The 25,962-nt window shown below is 40.1% G+C and overlaps 1 long non-coding RNA gene and 1 pseudogene across 2 annotated transcripts in view; one reads left to right on the plus strand and one right to left on the minus strand.

Annotated features, from left to right (window-relative positions):
- The window catches only part of LOC147572072 (uncharacterized), a 121,920-nt gene that overhangs the window by 39,171 nt on the left and 56,787 nt on the right, over positions 1-25,962 (plus strand). The window lies entirely within an intron of this gene.
- Positions 336-24,168, minus strand: LOC112859340 (ubiquitin-associated protein 1 pseudogene; annotated as a pseudogene).

The raw sequence follows: 25,962 nt of genomic DNA on the forward strand, positions 1-25,962 counted from the left end.
TGACTATTTCTTGGTCCCTCAATCTCTGTAGCAATAGATTCTCTGCTCTTGTCTATGCTTTTTTCAAGCCCAGCAATTAATTTTATGACTATTATTCTAAATTATTGTTCAGTTATATTGCTTAAATCGGTTTTGATCCATTCGTTAGCTGTTGCTACTTCCTGGAGTTTCTTTTGAGGAGAAATCTTCCGTTTTGTCGTTTTGGCTAGTTTTCTGTGCCTTATGCATTTTAAAAGCTTGTTGCGTGCTCTGCACCTGGGAGCACTGCTCTATTAAAGGACGGTCATACACCCTCCAGGGCCTGGACCTTCAGGAGGTCCTTCAGGAGGAGATTGTTATTTGCTCTCTGTTGTTGTGGCTTTGGTTTTTTTATTACCCTGCTCATAGTGATATTTTGGACCCTCCAACAGGTGTGCTTTCATTTGTTCCTTGGAGTAGCCCTGTAAAGGAAAACAGACAAACAGGAGACAAAAACACGCAAACACACAAACAAGTAACACAATAAACAATAGACAAAAACAAAAAACTAAAGACTAAAAACAAAGAACCCAAAACACCAACTACAAGTAAAGAGGAGGGTGGAGGTGGTGCTGATGGAAGAGCACATACAGGGAAATGAGGGTGCGGGGGAGAGAAAAAATAAACATCGATTAGGCCGAGAGACTGAAAGGCTTAATCGAGAGAGAGAGAGAGAGGATAATAAGAAAGGGGGCAGGGAAAACGAAAGGAAGATAAAGTTACCCAGACAGAGAAACTATATGGCTTGATTATTCTAGAGAGAGAGAAAGGAGGGTAAAGAAGGAGGTGTAGAACACTATCAAGACAATGGATTAAACATGTCTGTTTAGACAGACCAATAACCAGAGTAACCAGCCTAGGGATGGGAAGAGATAAGGAGGAGAGGTGGGGGCGGGGGGAGGATATATCTATACATCCAGAACTGATCCAGAGTCAGTCCAGGCCATGCTGCAGAGTTTGTCGGGAGTAGCTGCCTGCAGGGTCTGTGCCGCTCTGGTGGATGCGCAGTTACCCAGTGTGAAGGGGCATGGTGTGGTGTAATCTGGGCCCACCTCCGCTGTGGGCCCTGGGAGTGATCCCTGAGGCCTCGCCTTCGCTGGGGGGAGGGGCGGGGAATGGTGACCCCCCCAGTCTCTTCTCCATGGAGCCGACCCGGTGGACTCCGTTTGAGTCATCCTGCCTGTGCCAGGGGCGCAGACAGGGCAGTTCTTCTCGCTCCGCCAAGTGCCCTGACCCCAGGCTTGGCTAGGATTCAGAGTCCCGCTCCGTGTGCTCTGGCACTGGGGAAGCGCCTCTCAGTGTGGCCGATGTGTGGTCCCGGCTGGCTTTGTCTGTGCCACCGCCCTTCAGGGAGGACCGCCTTCTCCTACTGCGGAGTGAGAGCTGCCACCCTTGCGTGAGCCCCTGGGGTTGGTGGTTGTGTTTTCCCACAGCACTCCAGGGAGACGGCTGCCTCTTCCTACTGCAGACTGTGCCCTTGGCCCAGCCACTGAGGACGCAGGCAGGCTTTGTACTCTCACGCAGCCCTCCAGGGAGGGAACTGCTTTTTCCAACTGTGGTCTGAGCCCCTGACCCACAACTACACCCAGGCCCCTGGCTCCCCTCCTCCCCAGGTGCGCGAAAAAAGGAGCCGGCCCCGTCGGAAGAAAGCCCCGCAGTTAGAGATCGGATCCCTCTCAGTCTCAGTCCGAGGTCTCTCTCCTGTCCAGATATGGTCCTACACTTCCCTAGCCGCTCTTTCTCTTCCCTTTGTCTCTCCCCAGAAGGGGGTCCCTCCCCTCCGTGCCCGTGCGGCCTTTTTTTTTTTTTTATCTCCCCCAGTTTGGAGTTACCCACCCATCTTTTTTCCAGCTTCCCCATTTTCTTCCTGGTAGATTCAGTCTCTTTTCCTCCCAGGCTCTGGTGTTCAAAGTCCTTTGGCTTCTGCACCTCTTTGTTTGAGAGACGAGGCAAGTACGGATCCCCCAACTTCTCTGCCATGTTGGCCCCTGCTTTCACATCCGGGCCCTGCTCGAAGCTCTTGGGGCATCCTCCTCTGACACCCACACCTGCACCTGGGGCAGTGCAGGATCCAAGTGGTACTTGAAGATAATAGAGTACTACCAGTGCTCACCCCAAAGTTAAAAAAGACTGGGATGATGTTGGAAAGAGAATAAGCCTAAATATCAGACTTGTTGTCCTTGCTTGTAATATTTTTTTTGCTTAAAAAAATTGAGATATCATTGACATATAACATTGTGTAAATTTAAGATTACAGTATGTTGATTGGTACATTTATATATTGCAGTATTATTACCACTGTAGCATTAATCAACACCTTCATCATGTCACATAATAATCATTTCCTTTTTGTGGTGAGAACAATTAAGATCTAGTCTTTTAGCAACTTTAAGTTTATAAAAAGTCAACAATGTTGTTGGCTAGAATCACTATATTGTGCATTAGATCTCCACGACTTGGTTATTAGTTGCAAGTTCATATCCTTAAACAGTATCTCCCCAATCCTGCCCTTCCCCTCCCCCCACCAAGCCCTCACCCGTGTGGTCTCTGTTTTTATGAGTTCAGCTTTTTTAGATTACAGGTCTAAGTGGTATCATGGACTATTTGTCTTTCTCTGTATGTCTTATCTCACTTAGCATAATGCCTTAAAGGTCTATCCATATTGTTGCAAGTGTCAGGATCTCCCTCTTTTTCATGATTGAATAATGTTCTGTTTTGTATACATATCACATCTTCTTTATCCATTCATCTGTTGATGGACACTTAGGTTGTTTCCATGTCTTGGCTATTGTGAATAATGCTGTAATAAACATGGGAGTGCAGATATTTCCTTAATTTCCTGTTTCATAACTCCTAGAAGAAAACATAGGGAAGAAGCTCCTCGACATTGGTCTTTGCAATGATTTTTTGACCATAATACCGAAAGCACAAGTAACAAAAGAAAAAAAATGAACAAATAGGACTACATCAAACTAAAAAGCTTTTGCACAACAAAGGAAACCATAAAAAAAAAAATGAAAAGGTAGCCTATCAAATGGGCAAAATATTTGTAGCTGTATATTGGATAAGGGGTTGTTGTCCATGTTGATGTTCAGACTTTTCAGATAATGAAATTTGTTTTTGCCTTTATGACAACAGGAAATGCCTAAAACCTTCAGACTTGCTATCATTGTCATAAGAATGCAGGTATTCCATCAGTTTTGTTTTTGTTCTTATTGTTGCTTAAGAATTTCCATTCATACACTTTTTTAGAGTCAGGAGTAGAAAGATAAAATGACCAAATGGTAGCTCATGATGTTTGGTCCTTTACTACCAACCTTACATGATTTGGAAGAAATATCTACAAGTATTGTTATAGGGAGGGCCAGAGCAATAACTAGAAGCTATAAGGTAAAATCAAGGAACTGAAAATGGATTTTGATCAAGTTGTCTTTGTAACTTACTCAGTATTGGTGTATTGGTTTTCTTGGTACTGTCCCTGTTTGTGTGCCAAGAAGGATGGGGGATCTTCCTCTAGTAGGCCACCTTTCTCCCTGCCCAACTATGTGTAATGAAAGCAGGAGTTGAAGTGGAGAGCCTTCTTGCCAATAAGCTCCTCTCCTGATCCTGCCAGACAACTATCAGAGTCCTTGAGAAGAGATATCAGTAGTTCCCTTTCTTTCTTTTCAGTAGTTCCCATTATTTTGGTCACTTACATATATCCTTCAGAAGAAGGTTTGACTTTTTTTAATACAGGTGGAGAGAAGCTGTCAGGATAGGGTGAATTGCAGCTGGAGGTGGGAGGAACATATGGGATTACAAATCTAGGGTGGAGTATTTTCACCAACATCTAAGACAGTGAACAGAGTCTAGACTAGTAAACAGAAAATTAATGCTTTGGCAGTCCTAGCCTCTACTAACACGAACAACTTATTGAGGGCTTGTATACTATGCTAAGTGCTTTGCAGCTAGCACCTCACCTCATTACATTCTTATAGTACCCCACGAAGTAGGCATTATCCTGTATCTTTACTTTATAGATAAGAAAATTAAGATCTGCAAAGACTCACTCTGCTAAGATTATGCAGCAAGAAAGAGTAGGAACCCAGAATTCATACTCAGTTATGGTCTGTCTATAAAACCACTCTGCCATTTCGCATCTTCCAGAATAAAATCTGTCCTTTCCTCAACCTGTACAGCTTCACAAAAAAAGGCCACTTATGGTCTGAAGACTGCCTCCCTAAGATTAGTCAACTGGCCAGCTGGAGCCCCAGGCCAATCTTGTGCCTCCAAAGGAGTTTGGTAAGTATGGATGACTAGGTATGGATTCTGAATATATGAATTTTCTTCACATTGTGAGAATTGATTTTTAGAAGATCTAGGCTGCTACTGTCCAGCAGAGATTGTGCTCCTGTTAGAAGAGAGAAGTTTGCCAGACCTCTATTTCACAGTTTCACATATTCTTGTGCAGTAGTCATCAAGTTGTTATTTTAATACCACAGTCAGTCATACATAATGTTACAGCAAAACACACCTGACATGCTCATTAAAACAAATATCACATTTGCATAATCACTGTTGATGGAAAGATACACACACAGAGGCAGCTGGGAAACTAATGAGGTTTGTTTAAGCAGCAGCCACCCTCCTCATGCACACACATTCTAGGAACTTTCATGGGACTTCCTAGTCTCCTCCTACCTTCCTACCCTCAATTCTCTTAGAAGAGTCTGAACTAGTATCATTACTTGGAAAATTGTAGCAGAGAATGGAGGGGAGTAATCTGATAGAAACTGAAGCTAGTAGTGAGAGGAAGTGACATTGGAAAAAAGGGGTAATTCAGAGCCGACACTAAATAGGAGTGAGGCCAAAGGAGGGTTTTCAGATAGGGCAGTCTTCTGATATGATGATACGATGGTTTCATATATTTGAAGAAGGGGGTGATTTATTTATTGTAGCTCCCAAGAGCAGAAATGAGCCTGTCATACCAGGGCTCATCCACGGTGGAATGGGCTGGAAGGTCTAGGGCCTGCCATATGATTACTGGAAATGGAGAATGCAAGGAGGCCTAGGATATGCAGAATGATTTCCAAAGTGCTTTTAATAGGTCATCTCATTTGATCATCCTGACCACACTGTGAGATAGTTATTACCCTACTTTTTGGATGAAGACTCTAAGGCTGCAAGCAGTAAGCAAACTGCCCAAGCTCACATAACCAGGAAGTATCAAAATGAGGACTGGAACTTAGGACTTCTGGCTTCAAGACCAAACTGATGGACATTCTAACAGTGTGCAAGCCTTACCTGACTTTGGGAGGAGGGCGGAGCTCTATCAGCAGGAAATAAAGGGTGAGCTATGGAAGTAGGATTTGGTGGTAGGTTTTGAGTCTCTAGAAGGGTCCCAGGTGGCAAGTAAGTATTCCAAAATCCCATAACCATATCCTGGGACCAAGGTGGGAAGAGTGGAGAACGTGACAGCTGTCAGTTTGATAAAGCGCTGTGCTGGCTTTTTAACAATCTTGTGAAGGCAGGATTATGATCTCTGTCTAAAAGAGTAGTTCAGCATTGAGGCAGGGCTAGATTTATTTGGGTAGTAGTAAAGTGGCCTCTGCCACAGTGGCAGGAACATAAACAGATCATCCCAAGTCTACTGAAGTAGTTTATTGACTGGGTTCCATGTCTCTGATTTGATCTCTAGTCCAGTCTCCACAGTGAGCTTTCCAAAATACATCTCTGATCACATCACCCCCTTGCTTAAATCTTCAGTGGATTATATCCTACTGCTCTGAAGGTAAATATCAGAATCTTTGAGGAGACCCACAAGCTATGGTCTGGCCCTTTCCTACAGGGCCAAACCTCATATTTTACTTCTTCCTCTGTGTTCCAGCTATGCTGATAGGAGCCACGTGCTCTCCTATTCAGTTCAGTCTCCAGATATTATAGATGAGACAACAGAATGAGGGATATTAAATGGTTTGCTTAAGGTCAAAGCAGACTCTTGTTTTCCAGGTCAGTGCTCTTTCTACCACACAGCCTTCACTGCTTTAGTTCATGAGTGTTATCCTATTCTAATGTGACCAACAGAGCCCCACAGAAAAGAAGGAAACAAATAGTGTGTGACTGCTTATTCAACTCTAGAGGAACCATTAATTTTACTTAATTAAGTTCTTTTTAAAAATTCAGGGTAGAGTCAGAGTCTGGTAAAGCTAATAATAGTGTCTTTCTTTGGATGAAAAGTCTTTAGAACACCTTCAGTCCATCAAATCATATTTGAAAAATGCTCGTGTATTATCCTTGGCTAATGATAGGATGATAATGTGAAGTAAAGATTAAAGGTCAGTTGTCAAATGTAGCTATTAGCCAGAAAAAAAGTCTTCCAGACAGTGTTTCCTGAAACCTTTTGAGCCCTGACATGGTTGATGAACAGAGCGGGTCAGAGCTGTGAATCATCAGAGCCTCCTGTCCGACAGTGTTTCCTTGGGTAGCAGCCTGGATCTGTTCAAGTCCTGAGTTATCTGATGTTCCTTTGTTAAACTGCTTCAGAGTATACTTTGTCACCCTATTATTGATGGAAGACCAAAAATGACACTGCTCAATTGTGAAAAGCTTTGGAGACTATTATAGGAAGTGCTTATTTCATGATTTAATTCCCTTTGCTGCCACGGAGAACTGAGTTAATACTTTCACTCAGTTGGGAAGATATGGACAGTCTATAAGAATGATCTTGAGGTAGGAAATGATGAAGTGATCATTGTCAGAGGTGTAATGCATGTCATATTGTGAATAGCTGTGCTCTATTCGATTGAGTCCACGGTAAGGCATTGAAGAGAAAAGCATTTTCAGCTCCTTTATCCTCTACAACTTGTAAAAGTTCTAGAATTTTAAAAATAAGCTTTGGAAATGACCCCTCCAAAGTACATTTCAAGTTTACTAAAGATTACCATGGCAACTAAATTACTGAATGACTAAAGGAAGTGTGTTTAATGATGTTTTCTCAGCTCATGTACGAGTTCCCTGTTTATTAAAGAGGAAATGCCAGGTATTGATACAACCATGCTCTTTGTAAAGGCAGAGAATGAACATTCTCTGGGGGAGGTATATTGCTTAGCAATATGAAGGAAGTGTGTCAAAAGCCTCTGTATTCATTTTTACAAAAGTACCTGATGAAATTGTTCAGTGGGACACCATTGCTTCTTACATGAGAGTCACAAAGGCAGAGTTTTTACTTTTTAATTGAATTAATCATTATTATTATTTTTTTTTTTTTTTGAGAGAGAGAGAGAGAGGCAGAGAGAGAGGAAGAGAGAGAGGAAGAGAGATCATCTGCAGCAGGCTCCATACTCAGTACAGAGCTCAACACAGACTCCGTGGCACCTGAGATTGTGACCTGAGCCAAAGTCAAGAGTCAGATGCTCAACCAACTGAGCCACCTAGGTGCCCCAGATAGGCAGTTTTAACTATAGGAATAGCTTTGAGATGATCTGGTGGTAGCTTCTTTCTTACATGCATTTTTGTGTTCACCTATGCTCACTGCATTGAATTTCATATGTTACTGGGTGATTTCTTTCATGGTCTGAAGGTGAAAGGAGGAACCAAAATCAAGCCCCCCCCCCTTTTTTTAAATTTAAACTTCCAGTATAGTTAACATACAGTGTTATATTACTTTCAGGTGTATAACGCAGTGATTCACACAAAGTCAAGCCTTGTTACATGTTTTCAGAGGACATTATATAATTGCTGTTCTGGGATTTCACTTAAGCTTTTATAGACCCAGTCTTTTGTTTGTTATTTATGTATATATTCTTAGAAAACTTGTTTCTTTGTAATATACTGTAAACATTTATCATTAAAATATCCTGCTCTATTACTTAAAAAAAATGAAATCTTTAAAAGATTTCATAAAATCTTCATAAAAGAGCATGCAACTCTTGATGTCAGGGTCATGAATTCAAGCCCCACGTTGGGTGTAGAGATTACTTAAAAAGAATCTTTAGGGGTGCCAGGGTGTCTGGGATTTATTAAGTGTCTGACTTCTGCTCAGGTCATGGTCCCACAGTTCATTAGTTCAAGTCCTGCATCGGGCTCTGGGTTGACAGCTCAGAGCCTGGAGCCTTCTTCAGATTCTGTGTCTCCCTCTCTCTTTGCCCATCCCTGCTCGTGCTCTGTCTCTCTCTTAAAAATATATAAACATTAAAAATTTTTTAAATAATCTTCAAAATACAATACCTTGGTGAAGAAAATAGCAACAAAACCATTTTAAATGGATGTTTTCATTTTACTTTCTAAATTAAAGTGTTTATAGTAAGTGCACATGTGTATCATTTCAACCTGGGTTCATTTATTTATATACTCAAGTGATGTTTCTTCCTTCACTCCATTTGAAATTACCATACCATCGTATAGATAGAAGTATAGATTCTTGTGGTTGGCAGGGATTTTAAAAATAATCTAGTTTAACTGCCCACACCCACCTAACTTCAGTTCTGATACTTCCACTGACAGGGCCATTGCTATCCCCAAAGACACCCCACCCCATTACTAAACAGCAATAATGGTTAAAAAATTCTTTCTCTTATTAAACTAAAAATGGATACCATAAAACTTCACTCTGCTGAACTTGCTTCATTCTCTGGACAAATGAAAATACAATATGTCCCAAACAGCAAAAATGAGAAGACTCCCTTTGGGTTATTTAGCTGCCAGTGGGACAGAACTTTTTAAAGCCTTATGTAAAAAGAAATGAGATTCCCCTGGAAGAAAATTGGGCTGTCTTTGGGCTAGACATTGAAGGAGGTGATAACCTTGTTTTGTGCTCATAGCTTCCTCTTAATCTTTCCCCAAATGAGAAACATCTTTGGCTGTTTCCGTTTTATGAGAGGAGAGAAGGGCAGTTGGCATAGGGAATATAGGGCAAAAGTTGAAAGCTCCGATGATCCTGGAATTTGGTCTTTAGATTTTTGCAGCCTTGAAGTAAACTTAACCAGTGAGACATTCAGAGAGAGACTCCACAGAGTGGAGGGGGCATTAGAGGATTTTCACTGATTCACAAGAGTGTCAGAGTAGTTATGGAACTTCCCACCACTAAAAGATTCACCACTTTCCGTGGCAACAGCATAACTTTTGAACTGCTTATTGAGCATTCTACCTATGTTGAGTTAAAACCATTTATCCTCTTGTAACTTAGAGTTATTGGTCCTCGGTCCTTCATCTTTGTGACAACCTTCAAATGTTTGAACATAGCAACCCCATGTTCTTTTCAAGATGACTCTTCTCCCAGCTAAATCTTCCTGGTTTTATTAATAATTTTTATATGAAATGAAATCAAGGAAAATTCACTGTCTTATATCCTTCATTGCATTTAAAAGTGTTTAAACTATTTTTTGGGAATCTCACCTTGGCTAAGCATTGTGTTCAACATTTTACCTTTAGATTACAGTAAATATTACTGGGTATTTTCTGATTTAATTTTCACAACACTCTCATGAGATACACATTACTAGTATCAGCACTTAGCCAGTAAGGAAACTGAAGCCCAGAGTGGTGAACCAACATGCCTGAGGTGCTGGAGCTGACATTCTAATCCCTATCTTTTGAACTTAGGATTCCATGTTATTAGTCACCACAATAGATCGGTTCTGATTTACCAATGAACCTATTAAAGGGCCATATCTGGTCCCAAATACATGACTTTCGGTATGATCTCACTTGCATGGAGCAGAGCAGAACTCACTTTATTTTGGAGACTTTGCTTCTGATATTGTAGTCAAGATCTTATGAGTTCTTTGGCAAACACATATCATGCTATTGACAAACAATTCCTTGGTTCTTAAAATATGTGCTCTTATCAGGGTATGTCTTCCTAGTTATACTTGTGTGGTTTATCTTTTGGACATAAGTGTAGGAATTTGCATTTATATTAACTTTAATTTTATTTAAATTCTGACATCTAGCACCATTGGTTTTTTTCTTGGCTTCCCACAATGGGTCAGGGTGCCCCTGTAAGTTTCGGTGGTATGTTCTTTATTATATTTTTATTTTGCTGATAATTTAACAAATAGGAATACACATTTTCTGGCTAATGCCATTGACCATCTTTTTGCCAAAAACAAATAAGTAATCTCAGAGCCCGCCTTTGTGTAATACTTTGTTATAAACTGATGGGCATAGAATAGAGGAAGATAATGGACAAATGATGCATTTCACCTCAGGAAAAGGTCATAGCCGTCCTGGTGGACTGGGCAAATGCAGTTTTCCCAGTAGTCAGAATATGATGGGTAATCTGAGTCATCATACAGATAGTAGTATAGGTATGTGAGACTCAGCCTGTCATGGCTCAGTACCATATTCATGTTGGTTATTTGGTTTCAGCAAAATATCATGTGTCACATTATATTCATTCAATTTGCATTTTATCTGATTTCATAATAAAAGTTATTGATTTTGTAATAACATTAATCATTAATACTTTACATGGATTATTTAATTTAATCCAGAAGCAACCTATATAATAGGAATTATTGCTCCTATTTTACAGTTGAGGAGACTAAAGCCTGAAGAATTTAAATAACACTCAAAAGATATAATTTATAACAGGTAGAATTAGAGTTTGAACTTAGACATTCTGATTTTAAGTGCCCAATCTCTTAGCTGTTCTGTTTTATTTCATGAATTTATTTTGTTTTTATAGTTGTACAGGAGATAGAATATAATATACTTATAACTAGTTTTGTATTTGTATATATTTAAGTAATGTATAATCAAAATAGTTTAATTCAGCTTTAAGTATTTACAAGCACTTTTTTTTCTCCACCCAGGAGAAGTCATTATATATATTTGATAAACTCTGTCAAGTGCATATTTCACCAGAATTCTCTCTATGACAAGCAGAGCTCAGAGTATGAGACTTGGGTGGGGATTGGAAGTCAGGGCCATGCATTGGAGAGACAAGGGACTGGCCATGGCCACAGACTGTGCTTTCCAGGGAGATGGTTCATTAGGCCATACTAGGCCATACTAGGTCCTGAGCCTCCTGAAGTCAGGACCATAATGACAAAAAAGGACTGGAATGAAGGTGGGAATTCTTTGCTGATTAAATGATCAATCAGAATCAACAAGGAGAGGTTTACTCTATATAATTTGTGAAGACATAAAATATATTTTAGAGGGATTTAATAGGGACTAAAACATTAAACATTTTATTAATAAAATAAAATTCACATACATAAAAGAACTTGATCCACCTTTGGTCCACCAAAATTTGTGTCCTACACAAGTTGTAGCATTCTTTCTTTGGAAGGAACCTGGTAGCTATTCTAGTGGTGTGAATCTCAGGTACACAGTTTTGGATAGGTTTCAGGCTGCCTGCAAGGGGTGTTATGTATTCCCAGCCTCCACTGTGGACATTACTATTTTGTAGATATGGGGTGGGATCTGGGAATTTGTACTCCTCAGGTAATCAAGATGTGTAGCCAACCTTGGGAGCCCTTGACTTTGCCTATCCTTCACTAGCTATGACTGAGATTCGTACAATTCATCAAATATTTTCATTTCTTCCTCCTTTCTGATTACATGGTGGGATTGCCATTTCTGGCCTTTTTGTGATTCTGGTGAGTAAACTATGAGTAGAAATGATCTGTGCCACTTTAAAATGGGAACGTTTAATATGTGGTACTAGACCTTCAAGGGTCTCTCTTTGCCTTTGGATTGAGAATCAGAAGCATTCAAGAGGATGACTGTCTCATCAGTCTGGGTTCCTGAGGGACCACAGTGAACAAAGCCACCCTAACACCTGCAGAGAACATGTATCATGGGCAAGAAATTCATCTTTGCAGTGTTTAGCCACAAAGCATAAAATAAACCCATTCTGATGATATCATAATATTTATTTGAATAATGTTAGAATTTTTTATTAAAGCAATCCATACATAATTAAAACATCAAATGGTGCTAAAAACCATATTTTTTTAAGAAAAACCCTTTCTTTTGGGGTGGCTGGGTGACTGTCGGTTGAGTGTCTGACTTCAGCTCAGGCCATGATCTCACGGTTCGTGAGTTTGAGCCCATGCATCAGACTCATTTGCTGTCAGCGCAGAGCTTCAGATCCTCTGTCCCCTTGTCTCTCTGTCCCTCCTCCGCTCTTTCTCTCTCTCTCAAAAATAAACATTAAAAAAACCCAAAAAAACAAAACTCCTTTTTTCTTCCCTTCTCAATCTCCTAGTCTGCTTCTGAGAAACAGCCATTTTAATCTTTCACCTTGTTATATCTGTTTTTTTCTTTGCTTTCATCTATCTAAACAATGTTTATCATGTTGTTTCTTGATTTGCCCTGTGTAGATGTTAATCTTTTGTTTCAGTTGTTGAATACTTAGCTCTCTTATATCATGATCACCTCATTTTTTTTTGTGCCCCTAAGCTCCTATATTATAGATTTTGATTAAAGAATCAGTTTTACATTATAAGATTAGGAGCTAAGAAGTGTTGAGCTAAGAAGTGTTCTTCAATTGTATTTCCTTTCTTAAACAATGGTATCTTTTTCTCTCTGGAGTTGATAACTACCTAAGTTTTTTTGTTTTTCATTTGCTTAGTTTTCTATATATCTATGTCTATTCCTGCCTTCTCCCTTTTTACAATACTCCATGTATCTGGCTTAGCAGTAGTTTTTCCAAAATCTCTAGCATATTAAACAATATTTTAGTTTCATCCCTGCTCAAGGTCCCTCTCCCACAGTCATTTGTCCTCTTGCTCTGATTAGGACTGATGTTCTCTAGACCTCATCTACCACAGTCAGCCTGGGACTTCCTTTGCCATTTTCTTGTGTTGGATATGGTATCTTCATTTTTCTTGGAGCTCTCTTAAATTGCAGAAGACCCTACTTGAGTTGTTTCCCAAGAAGAGGTGCATGAGAAGTAATTTTTTGAGTGCTTCTTTGAAAATGTCTTTATTCTGCCCTTACATTTGTATAATAATTTGGCTGGGTATATAAGTTTAGGTTAGATTTGGTTTTCTTTCAGAACTCTAAAGGTACTTTACCTTCTAGAATACAGTGTTGCTGTTGAGACTTTAATGAGTTTTGATGATTCCATTCTTTGAATATGATTTTTTTTTTTAATTTTTTTTTTCAACGTTTATTTATTTTTGGGACAGAGAGAGACAGAGCATGAACGGGGGAGGGGCAGAGAGAGAGGGAGACACAGAATCGGAAACAGGCTCCAGGCTCTGAGCCATCAGCCCAGAGCCCGACGCGGGGCTCGAACTCACGGACCGTGAGATCGTGACCTGGCTGAAGTTGGACGCTTAACCGACTGCGCCACCCAGGCGCCCCTGAATATGATTTTATAAGGAACTTTACCCATGATATTCTGAAATTTCATGATGATGAGCTGTAGATTGGATTTTTTTGAAAAATGCATTGTGCTGTGTACTCTCTGGTAGACTTCTGCCTAATTCTGGAAATTTTTCTTGTATTCTTTCTTTGATAATCTCCTCCTCATTGTTTTCTTTTTGGGGAACTTCTATTGGTTGCAGAGTTTCTGAACTGATCCTCTGAGTTTTATTTTTTCACTTTTTATTTCCAATGACTTCTCTTTTGGCCCCAGTTTTAATTTTCTTAGTGATTTTCTTCCTTCAACACTTCAGTTAAAATTTTCACCTGGTTATAATTTTTAATTTCTAGCGGTGCTTTCTTATTTTCTGATGCTTCCTTTTCACAGCCCAGTTTTACTTTATAAATATGATGGATTCTCTTATTCTTTGAAGATATAGATTTTTAAGGTTTGTTTCATTTTCCTCTATTGCTGTGTGGTTTTTTTTTCCAGTCTTCTTTTCCCTTTTGTTTGTTTTGAGTTTTCTTTCCTTAAGTGTTTTAAATCTTTGGCTGCTCATTTTTACTTAAAAGGGAAGCAATGAAATGATGATTAAATGCTCTGGGTGCTTGTTGGGGGCTTGTCAAGTGGTGAGTTTCATTTCAAGAGTGAGTTCCAAATGGCAGCATATTAAAGTATTTCAGGAGGAGACCTTCAGTTCCCTCACAGAATACTACAGTATCTTCCTTTCTTGATTGTGTGTGTATGTGCATGTGTTGTGCATGCATGAGTGTGTATGTATACCTGTCTAAAGATATTCTGGGAGTGGGGCGGGGGAAGGGGACTTTCATTATTTTCCTTCCCTCTCACGGTGTTTCTTCTGTCATACCAGTGTGGCAGGTATACCCAAGATTAGAGCTTCTCAGGTTGTTTCTCTGGAGAATAATCTTCCTGTTTTCTTTGGGGGAAGGATTGTCACTGATAGGGCTGTTAGTGAAGGAAGCTAGAGATCAGCTAATTAGCACAGGTTTTTAAGGTATATACCTGTTTTTAACCATACCTCCAACTCTTAACTTAAAAAATATTTTTTTCTAATCTTTATTTATTTTTGAGAGAGAGAGAGAGACACACACAGAGTGTGAGTGGGGAAGGGTCAGAGAGAGAGGGAGACACAAAATCTGAAGTGGGCTCCAGACTGTTAGCATACAGCCTGGTGCAGGACTCAAACTCACAGTGAGATCAGACCTGAGCTGAAGTCAGACACTTAACTGACTGAGCCACCCAGGCATCTTCTTCCCCCAACTCTTACTTTTAAGTGCTGAACTTTGCAGGGGCTATGCAAGGCACATGGCTCATTTCTGGCCATATTCCCTTTCTGTGGGTTCTAAGGTTGGAACAGCATCCACTCTTTAACATAGTTTTAGACAGTTGCTTTCCTCCTGATTTCCATCTTCCAAAAATATGTTGAAATCTCTCATCTGCTGTTGTTTTCTCTCATTCTTTTTTTTTTTTTTTTTCTGATCGGATATCATTTTATTTTATTTTTTTTTTAAAGAATTACTTTATGGGCTTTGGGAGGAGCAGAGATCAATGCCAGTCCTCCAGGTTTAATGGGAAGTCTACCACTCCCTCACTTTTCAGAGGAAAAGGAAGCCCTGGGAGGTTGAGGGACTTTCACAAGGTTATGCACTCACTGTAGCAGAGAGGAGAGCACAGACTTGAATCAGAAAGCCTGATTTTGAATCCTGTATCTGTGGAATACTACTTATTTGATTACTCAAAATTTTAGTTTCTCATCTATAAAATAAGGATAATAATAGTGCCTGCCTTTTAGGGTTGTTGTGAGAATTAAATGAACTATGTCATATAAAGAGTTCAAAACAGTGCCTGACTAATTTGTGCCTAATATATGTTAGCTATTGTTATTATTACTATATCTTTGTAATTATTATTTACCCCTGCCTTCCCAAAGCTCAAAAACTACTGACAGGAATGTAAAATTCATTGGACATCTTTAGTCCTTTTTCTACTGATAGAATTAGAAATATACATGTGGGCCATCTTTTTTATTTTAGTGCATTTTCTTTTTTACTCATTATAACAGAGCCAGAGTCATTCCCTTTTGTTGAGCCAGTCATAATTAGTTTTAGACTTCTGTTTTGTGAATGTATATGGGTACTAATGGATAAAATTACCTTCAGAGTGCAACTAAAATTAAGTGTGATAGAAGAACACACAAGGCGTGTAAGGATTTGGGCTTAAACTGTCCCTGGCTAATAGGTGACTGTAAGCAAACTGGGCTGGTCTGCTTGATGTGCTGATCTGGCCTGCCCTCCTTACAAGGTGCTGAGGGAAAGAAGGTGTTTCCTGTGCAAGCTGTCTGTAGAGGTGGAGGGACTTCTTTTTTTACTGAAAGGTCTGAGGGTGGTGTCGTACTTCTTGGAAGGCATGCTCTGGAGCATGCTCTGGCACTGAGTGCTTGGTCTCTATGGTGAGTCTAGCTGAGGCCAGAGGAGATCCTGGATGCCTGACTGGGAGAATTAATCCAGTATTGGTCAAAAATGTTTGCCCTTAGTAGTGAATTCCTGAGGTATTCAATGAAATACTGAAAAAAAAACCCTAGCCTGCTAGGGAATGGAAGTTCCTGGGAAAGGCAGTAAAGGAGAGATAGGATTAGAAAAATTAGAGAATCCCCCAGGGAAAAAAACGGAGCAGGAGTGGGATGCTTTTTGCTTCTTGTTCTTTTTACATTTGCTCCCACAGCCTGGGCTTCATTCCCCTCCCCTGGTAAGGAAACATAGGAAGAAAAAGCTGAAGACTCATGATGAGTTTGGAAGAGCCAGGAAATGGTCCTTGTGTCATCTGCTACTTGAAGAGATTATTGCTTTCACTTCGTTTGTTGGTTTTAACCTCATGGTTTTGGCATGACTGACCATCTTAATGTAGGAATGATTCCGTACTCTAATATCTAATTCCCCTTTCCTTTACCAGCACATTTCCTAAAAACCAATGATAATATTCTGACAAAATCAGAACCCATATGTTATTCATATTCTGTATTGTGGTATATTATCTGTAGTGCTAATATTTGATTCTTGACCCTTGAGGTCATGGCATGAAGTATTGGTCTGTTTCTCATCAAAGAACCTCTCTGGATGTAGAATTATTCTTCCCTGACAGCAAAGCCACATGTGGGCTCCTTGTCAGTGAGGAAACAGAAATCATAAGTGCCTTATTTGTGCTCTCCTGGTGAACCATCAAGAATAGATACCAGGACCACTAGCATTTATTTTCCTATTTGAATTATTAGTATAAATATTAGAAATATGGAATCCAAAAAAATTCATGTGTATTGAAGAATAAGTTTCTTTTTAAGATTCTCATCAATATGCTACACTTTATTTATTTATTTATTTATTTATTATTTTTCTATGTAAATATGGTACACTTTAAACATGTATCAGTGCTGAACTGACAGTTCCATTAGAAGTTGGGGGAGGTGGTGTTTGTGTGCCACCTAGGAGCTTGTGTACTGAGAAAACTCTCTCAGAACTTCTGGGTCTGCACTGTTCTTACTAGCTTTTGTTTCTAAGTTGCCCCACTGATACATTGTAAGAAAGCCAAGAGAAGGAGAAGGACAAGTGAGAGGGAGAAATGGAGGGAAGGAAAGAGAGATACTGATTCATTGTTACTTTCCTTTGTGTGCTGTAATTTTCCCATAGAAAAGTTAAAAGTTCTGAGTTACTTGAATAAGGACATTGAGTGTACAGTCAGCCATTTAGAGTGAATGGAAACCTTCAAATTTGTCAGCATGCCTACATTCAGCCCACGCTTAAGCAGTGAGTGATGGAAGATGAACAGGAGAGAAAAGCATATGGATTGGTGAGTTAGTTATGGAATTATGAATAATGAATAGGTATATCTCAGGGTATTCAAAGTACAGAAAGCCATATTTTGGGGCCTAATGTTAGTGTATCTACACTACACTAGTGTATCTACAGATATTAGCCAAAGTTTTAAATTTTTTTTCTCCTTCCTAAATTTGGGCAAAAGCATGGCACAATGTTACTTATGCTTAACAACAGTTTTTCTTCTTTTTTTTTTTTTTTTTAAAGTTTATTTATTTATTTTGAGAGAGAGTGCAAGCTGAGGAGGGGCAGAGAGAGAGTCCCAAGCAGGCTCCATGCTTCAGCATGGAGCCTGACACAGGGCTCGATCCCATGAACTGTGAGATCATCCCATGAACTGTGAGAACAGGGCTTGATCCCATGAACTGTGAGATCCCGTGAACTGTGAGATCCCATGAACTGTGAGCTGAATTCAAGAGCTGGACGCTTAACTGACTGGGAAACCCAGGCGCTTCTATGCTTAACAGTTCTAACAAATGTTTGGTGTAAGTGGAAGCAGAAGTAAGTAGCTAAGATGAGACTATAGAGTGATTTGCAGCTTTCTTTCTGTCTGTTGTTCTTCCTGGGAAGACAGTAGAGAGTCCAGAGTAAGAGCTTGGAGTCAGACAACTTGGTCCAATCCTGGTGTTGTGGGTGGAGGGGTCTCTGGATACTGTTTGGTGTGCAGAGTATTTATTGCTACCAACTCTTGTGGACAGGAGAGGGAGGAAGCAGGATTGGGTAGAGGGAGGAGTGGAACTATAGCGTAGGTCCAGCATAGCATCAGTACCCGCTGGCCCGTTGGGGAGTCCTTGAGTGTGTATGAGCCATTACACCTGTCCCTCAGAGATCCCAAAAGGTCAGACCTTTATACCTCAGTGGTACTCAGCCATCGGGCTTGGGCTGCCCTGGGAAGGGTGTGGTTTTGAGTGAGGTACTGTCTGCAGCTGAGGAGTATCCTGAAGGAGCTGACAGCTTGAGGCTGTCACTGATAGCACTCTCAGGAGCTGGGAGAAGTCCTTCCTTGAAGGGAAGGGGGGTGGGGTGTTTGGGTGGCACAGCTCCATGTCTGCTACACATCTCCCTTTTTAAAAGGTATACAATCTTGGACATGTTACTTAAAACCTCAGTGGGAACTTAGTTTCCTTATCTGTTAAATAGGGATAATAACTACCTCTCTCTTAAAGTTTTTGTGAGGATTTAGTGAATTATTGAAAAGCCCTTAGAACTGTGACTGGCACATAATAAATGTTAGCTATTATTCTATTTAAGTAATCTTCCCCTCCCCTAATGGTGTCCCATTTAATGGAGAAAGGTTGTAGCATTTTTCAGACTTTGTAAGATATAGTTCACACTCTGGGGAGAAGGTCACAGCAGCCCTTTTTAAAAGAAATCATAATTGGGATACTTCATGTTCTCTCCTTGTCACTTGATGTTATGTGATCTATACTGCTAGCAGAATGTGCTAATGACCTCTGAGTAATAGAATATTAACAATTCCTAATAAGCTGAACATCATAGAGAGCTATTTAAAAATGATTTGTAAATTACATGATTCTGTTCTTAATACTTGTGCATTCCCCTCATAAAATAATATGTTAGGATTGATAATTAAAGGATTTGGTCTTTAACCCTCTAATGATTCATAAATTCTCATTTTTACTGTTTTGTTAAAGTCTAAATGGAAATTTAAGGCCTATTGGAGTTTTTTTAGGTCCTATAGTTTTGAATTTTTCAAATTTTCTTTGAAAAGCACTGAATATGAAAAAAAAGAAAAGCACTGAATATATCAAATAAAGCCCTTTAAATTCCATTCATGACTGAATTTGAAAGGATTATGCTCTCATCTGAGAAGTGGCAAATTACCAATGATGATGATGCTATTGAATTATCAACTAGGGAGAACTACTGAAGAAAATGGGTGGGGGATAAGGCGATGGGGAAAGGAGAATCTGCTAGAAATAAAGACCAATTACTTCTTTCCATCTATTTGTTCACTGAAAAGATATTAATCTAGCACCCAGTGTACCCTAGGTAGGATGCTGGGTGCTGAGGTAAATAGAAAACAAATCCTTCTTTTGAGGAGTTTATGGCCTATTAGGGATTACAGTTGGTGGGGGTGCAGCAGGGAGATGTGCACAGTGTTATAAATGTTGTGATAAAGATACAAGGTGACACTGAGGTGGGAGACCTGCATTTAGGGTCTTACCTGGGGAATGGCAAAGAAGGAAGTGATGTCAGAGATATCATGGATGAAAAACAAGAGGTACTTGACCATCAATCTGCTGATGGAGTAAGACAAGGAACTGACTACTTAATAAGAGTTAGACTTTCAAGCCCAGGTGGTAGGAAGAATGGGAATATCCTTGGAAAAATAGGATATTTGGGGAAGATGACAGATTTGGTTTTAGACATGTTAGTTTTAAGCACATTGGAACATCCAGGTAGAAATACCTATCAGGCAGGTATATCGGCTTGTGAGGGAGTTCACGGATCAGAAAAGAAAAGAAAACAAAGTTTGCATTGATGAGTCAAAAACAAAGTATATATTCAGTCGAACAGTTTGAGATCAAATGTGTATTGTGCATCCCAAAGTAAAATTTTCATAATTCTATTTTTTATTACATTGAATTTTATTCAGTTGAAATGCCTGAAATGAAGCACAATGATTATATGCTTAATGCTTCATTTGCTAGTATGTCTGTATCTGATTTGCTTCATTATTCTGTGAGTGGCTAAGCTGAAAAGTATGAGGCCTGCTAATCTTTCAAAAAATATAAAATATCACTTGCTTGTCAAATTCAACTAATGGAGAACTATATAAAGAGTGAAAGTCTGCTTTCTTCAGGCCCCAGCCCATCTTGCTCCCCAGAGCTACTGACTGCTAGTGTTTGGTTTATATCATTATGGTCTTTTAAATGCAAATATAAATATGTGTCTGAATATTTTATATAAGTGGGTTCATACAGTATATGCTTCCTTGCATCCTTTTTTTTTCACAGAATAGTATATCGTGGATCTGTTACCTTTTTGAAACATATATATCTTATTCTTCTTACTGCATAATATGTACCTGTGTACAGATGAATTCTAACTCATTTGACCATTCCTCTATGGATGTATGTTTACTTTGCTGTTTTTCCAGTTACATAGTATATCTGCAAACATCTTTGTGTATACATCTGTATACTTGTTCCAGTGTCTTAGAAATGGAATCACTAGTTCAAAGGGAATCCACATTTTTTTAAAGTAAGCTCTATGCCCAACGTGGGGTTCAAACTTACAATCCCAAGATCAGGAGTTGCAAGTTCTATCATTTAAGTCAGCCAGGTGCCCCAGAAATCTACCTTTTAAATTTTGATATATTCAGCAAATTGAATCTGAAGAGGTTATACCAATTTATATTCCCTTAAAAGTTTCTTTTTTTTCTTTCAGTAATTACAGCTGATTTTCATTGTGTACAAAGGAATTTGTATACATTATTTCATTTAATCCTTAAAAGAGTCCTTTGAGGTAGGTGCTATTATAATCTTCATTTTGAGGCATAGGGAACTCTGAGGCTCAGAGAAATTAAGTATGATGCCCAAAATCACATAGCTTGTAAGCAGTAGAGCCAGTATTTGAAACCAGTTTGATATGGGAACTCATGCCCTTAACTACTTCCTGCCCTGCTTCTCCAAAGGAAAAAAAGACCACAAATTGCAGACAATAGGGACCTCTAGAATACTGTGCTTGAGCCTCAAATTCGGTTGATTTTCTTGGGTGCCAAAAAGAAAGGAAAACAGTTCTTTAGAACTAATGTTAAAGACTTCTTTTGAGTCAGATTGTCATTTCCCTGTACCTGTACCTTTCCAGTCATCTTGTCTTGCATCCTGCTCTAGAAAAGCTCAAAGATTCTTTATCTAATCTCATCCCCAAAGATTTAAGTTACTGAGGGACTAGAGGGCTCAGGCCAATGTTGGCTGTATTCACTGCAACTGTCTTCAGCATCTGCTGACAGTGGCATAGTTTGTGTTCATTATTCTGATGCAGTGGGGTATCTGAGCAAGGGGCACAGAGGAGAGGAGCAGGGCCAAGACCCAGTGGCTCTCCTTGTGAATATTTAAAAGCCATTTAAATAGATTTCTTTTTATCTCCTAATTTCCTATTGATGACAGCACTGAAACTACTTGTCTCATTTTTCAAATTAAAGCTTCCTAGAGCAAAATGGCCTGGAGACTGAGCAGCTCTTGAGGCTCTATTAATCACACGGGTGAGGGTGGGGAGCCCAATAAATTGTTCAGGGAGTGGAAAAGTACTTGAGACTTATTAAGACCACCTCTCCCTTCAGCCAACCTCTTCACACTTGCTTCTTTGAGGCTGGTTTCTTGTGAAGGGTCTTTTCATTTTTTTCTTCAGAAATGATTTCATATGTACCTTTTTTTCAACATACACCTACTGATTTCTCTCAAAGACCTTTGCTGGAGTCAGGCAGCTGGCCCTGGGCCCTTCTGATGCATCTGCTCTCAGAAGACATGACTCTGAGAAGGCATCATGAAGTCCTAAGCTGTAGTCTGCTCTGGGCCATTGTCTCCCTTGGGTTTAGGAACCAGAGTGATGTGGGATGGAATCCTGACTCAACCATTGTTAGTTATATGACACTGGACAAGCAACTTAACTTATATTTGCTCATCTGTAAAGCCTTGGTGTGTCCCTATTGGGATAATATCTGTCTCCCAGGGTTATTTTTAGGATGAGTTATAAGTTGTCTCTCTTTTGTCTGTAACTGGAAAATCAAGTACCAGCTTTGTCCTTCATCTATTGTGTAGCTATAGAATTTCCAGAGCAGTTGAGCTAGGTTGGTAAGTGTTGGGGCTTTGAGGCTACTTTTCAGAGCTCTATACATAAGATCCTGAGAAAGCACCATTTACTCATTTCAAATCTAGGATTGGGGTGCTGGTAGAGATATCAGTGGGTAACAGTGGTTATCCACTGTTTATCAATGTTAGCTCCATAAAATTTGTGCAAGTTACTTAACCTCTCTCAACCTCTTTCCTTTGTATTTAGATTTTTTCCTTTGTATTTAGATATTTAATGATGTACAACATAATACCAAAAAAAAAAAAAAAAAAAAGGAGACTAATTTCTATGACTTGATGTTGCTTATTGCATCATCCTAGAGCAGGGAGCTGGAGGGAGAGGCTGTTCTCAAAGTAGAACTGAGGTGGAGTTAGTGCTGGACTACTGAAATCACAGCCTGTTTCTCCCCCACTCAATGTACTGAGAAAGGGCCAATGATTTCTTAAACCAATGACTGTTTCCTAAATCAGAGGGCTCCAAAATCTTAGTAGCGGAGGATTGTGGTCCAAACCAAGCCAAAAGAAAGACTGAGGCGTGGAAGCATAGTAACTGACTGGCAGAGAGGCAAACTCAATACCCCATGGGCAAAAGGACATTCTTTGCATCACAGAGACGTTGCAGGACCAGTGTAGCACTAAGAGACTTTGTTAAAAGGAGAGAAAAACAAAAACAAAAAAATCCTGGGAGAACCTTTCACTAGCACTAAACTTAGGTTAGAGCTCAGTCCATCAGTGCAGGGGAGGGAAACATCTAGCCCTAAAGCAGCACTGAGTCTGGCCCTCCCACCCCTTCTCCCTGACTCCTTTTAACAGCTGGACCAGGTTTCTGTTCAGGATGTACAGACCCCAGAAGGACCAGGAAATCTCTCTGAAGGGCCGAGGTGGCGAGGACACTTCTCAAAATACAAATACATTTAATATGGAAGGAGCCAGAGCAGTTCTGGAGGCTTTCATATATCCAAATCTTTCCTACTTTCTCCCCAGCTCAGAGACAGGCAAGCACAGTCTCCATACCTTACCCTCCACCCTCAAAAGAAAATGGTAAGTGTGCTCCTTCCTCCTTGTACATTCTGTGCACCTAGACAAGACAGAGAGGGAAGGCATCCGGGAGATCAGGTCTGAGGGAGTCAGGGTTGGCACCTCTGTGCCACTGTCTGTGTTGAAAGCTGAAAGCCTAAGAGTATAATGCCAACTGAACTCACTGGCACTACTTTGGGTGCAAGGCTTTAGGGAATTCCAGAAGGTGCCATTATGGAGATTGGATGTGTTATGGAAAGTGCTTGTCAGCTTGGCTGTCTTCTGTTTGCTATCATCAGAGTCAAGTTTGGGGAAGAACAGGGATTTGATATTGCTTACTGCAGGAATTGGGGGGAGGGATACTTTGAAAGATAGTGACATCTCATAGTTGCCCAACTGTGTTAAGGTTATAAAGCCACTGGATGTGTGAAGAGGCTTGATATCTAGGGTTGCCCGCTCCAGGGATGCCAGGACTTCCTCATCCTCTAACACCGACCCAGAGCCTCCTCTGGGCAAGTTATTGTCCAATAACTGAGCCATAATGGGTTCAGTGGTTCCTACTAGAATGTTTCTCAGCTCTTCCCTTCTCAGTAGTTTTAAACTCCAGATTGTCCAAAGGGTCTTCTTCACACTTAAAGTCAGCAGGATTGAAATCTGTCTTTATGTGAGGTGGGCTGACAACTTTTTGTTTCGTGATATTGCTGCTGACCCAAGGCAGGGTGAGGATGCTGTGTTGTAAGCTGTCAAGGAAGGGGGTAGATAGGAGACGGCAGTGTGGCTGTACTGTATGTCTCGGAGAAGCTCGTTTTGCTGTCACCCGCTGGGCCACTCTTAGAATTCACTTTAGCTACTATTTCCTCAGTCTTGTATACTCTGCTTCCTGCTGGGCTTCTTGGATTTTCTTAATATCTTCAGCCCATTCAATAGTTTTCTTTTACGAGGAGAAGTCATATACTGTACTTCTCCAACAATGTGTAAACAATCAGGCAAGGAGGAGCCAATAGGTAGACCAACTTTAGCTGGTGTTTTGAATTTGTCTCCTGTCTTAAATGGGACATCATCAAGGTAACTGAAAATCTCATGAAAATCTGTGCCCAACTTCTTAGAAGCCATTTAGAACCTGAACGCCGCTGCCATCCCACAAGCTGAAAGGTGCTGGCACTGGCTGGCCTCCCAGGCTCAGTCCCCACTGAGCTCCTGGTGGTCCCTAGGGAGAATGACCACCACCACCTCCAACTCTGTCCACCCTGGGCTAGGCCATCACCATTGCCAGTTCTGCAGCCACCATGTTGAAGTCCTCTCAATTTTTTCTTTTTTCTTTTTTCTTGGAAAAAAGGATATAGTACAAGTCTCTATTGGATATAGTTGCTGTGAGGTTTAATGAGAACTTCATATCCCAATTGCCTGCTTTATTTTTCCATTTAGGTACCTTTCATGATTTTACGTCACAGTTTCCTTGTTTATCTTCCTTGTTTATCTTCACGACTGTCTCCCCTTTCCAGTGTAAGTTCCATAAAGCCAGAGATTTTGTCTGTACTTCTTTTCTCCTCATTTTGCCTTACAAAGTGCCTGGCACATAACAGATACTAAAATATTTTGTTGAATGAATGAGTATGTAATGCATGGAATAGTGCCTGAAACATAGTAGGCACTCCATTAATGTGAACTTTAAAAAAAATCAGTAGCTACTATCTATAAATTGAGGGTAATAAAATACCTATCTCATAGAATAAAATAGAATAGAAGAGCAGAGCACACAGTAAGCCTTCAATTAGTGGCAACTGGATTATGTATGAATAAGTTTTAGTCATTTTCAGCTAAAATATTTTGTGAAGAAAGCACTCCTACTACTCTGTGTTTCAGCTTACAGCTTTTTAAAAGCTTGACTTCATCCTTGTGTGAGGGATGAAGAAGGGTTCAGGAAGAGGCTTGTACAGGCAGTGGGTGTTAGGCAATTTTATTTTATTTTTTTAAGTTTTTATCGAAATTCCAGTTAGTTAACATACAGTGTAGTATTAGTTTCAGGTGTAGAATTTAGTGATTCTTCACTTACATACAACACCTGGTGCTCATCACAACAATCTTTAATCCCCACCACCTATTTAACCCATGACCCCCACCTACCTCCCCTCCAGTAACCATCAGTTTGTTCTCTATAGATAAGAGTCTGTTTCTTGGTTTGCCTCTCTTATTTCCCCCCATGTTCATTTGTTTTGTTTCTTGAATTCCACATATGAGTGAAATCAAATGGTATCTGTCTTTCTCTGATCAACTTATTTTGCTTGGCATAATACTCTCTGGCTCTATCTATGTCATTGCAAATGGCAAGATTTCATTCTTTTTGATGGCTGAGTAATATTCCATTATATATATATATATGTACACCACATCTTCTTTATCCATTCCCCAGTCAATGGACATTTGGGCTCTTTCCATAATTTGGCTATTGTTGATAATGCTGCATGAACATTGGGGTGCGTGTAATCCTTCAAATCAGTATTTTGTATTATTTGGGTAAATACCTAGTAGTGCAAATGCTGGATCATCAGGTAGTTCTATTTTTAACTTTTTGAGGAACCTCCATACTGAGTGGCTGCACCAGTTTGCATTCCCACCAACACTGTAAGAGGGTTCCCCTTTCTCCACATCTTTATGTTAGGCTATTTTATTTTATTTTTTTTTTCAATGTTTTTTATTTATTTTTGGGACAGAGAGAGACAGAGCATGAATGGGGGAGGGGCAGAGAGAGAGGGAGACACAGAATCGGAAACAGGCTCCAGGCTCTGAGCCATCAGCCCAGAGCCTGACGCGGGGCTCGAACTCACGGACCGCGAGATCGTGACCTGGCTGAAGTCGGACGCTTAACCGACTGCGCCACCCAGGCGCCCCTATGTTAGGCTATTTTAAAGTGAATTCATTCATC

This window comes from Puma concolor, chromosome F2 (genome assembly GCF_028749965.1).
Source record: "Puma concolor isolate L17-30 chromosome F2, mPumCon1.1.hap2, whole genome shotgun sequence".
Taxonomy (NCBI): domain Eukaryota; kingdom Metazoa; phylum Chordata; class Mammalia; order Carnivora; family Felidae; genus Puma; species Puma concolor.